We start from the raw sequence: 201 nt of genomic DNA on the forward strand, positions 1-201 counted from the left end.
AATCGTATTTTGTCCCTAGCAACCATATTTTGTCCCTAGCAACGGCATTTTAACCGTATTTTGTCCCTAGCAACCATATAATTTGTCTCTAGCAATTCTTTTTGCTTGTTGTGTTGTACAGATTGTCTGATACTGATCATAGTTTTAATCCAAACCTGACGTCAGTTATTCCTCACTTTTTTCGTCCACCGCAACAACGCT

This window comes from Ciona intestinalis, unplaced genomic scaffold (genome assembly GCF_000224145.3).
Source record: "Ciona intestinalis unplaced genomic scaffold, KH HT000094.2, whole genome shotgun sequence".
Lineage (NCBI taxonomy): Eukaryota > Metazoa > Chordata > Ascidiacea > Phlebobranchia > Cionidae > Ciona > Ciona intestinalis.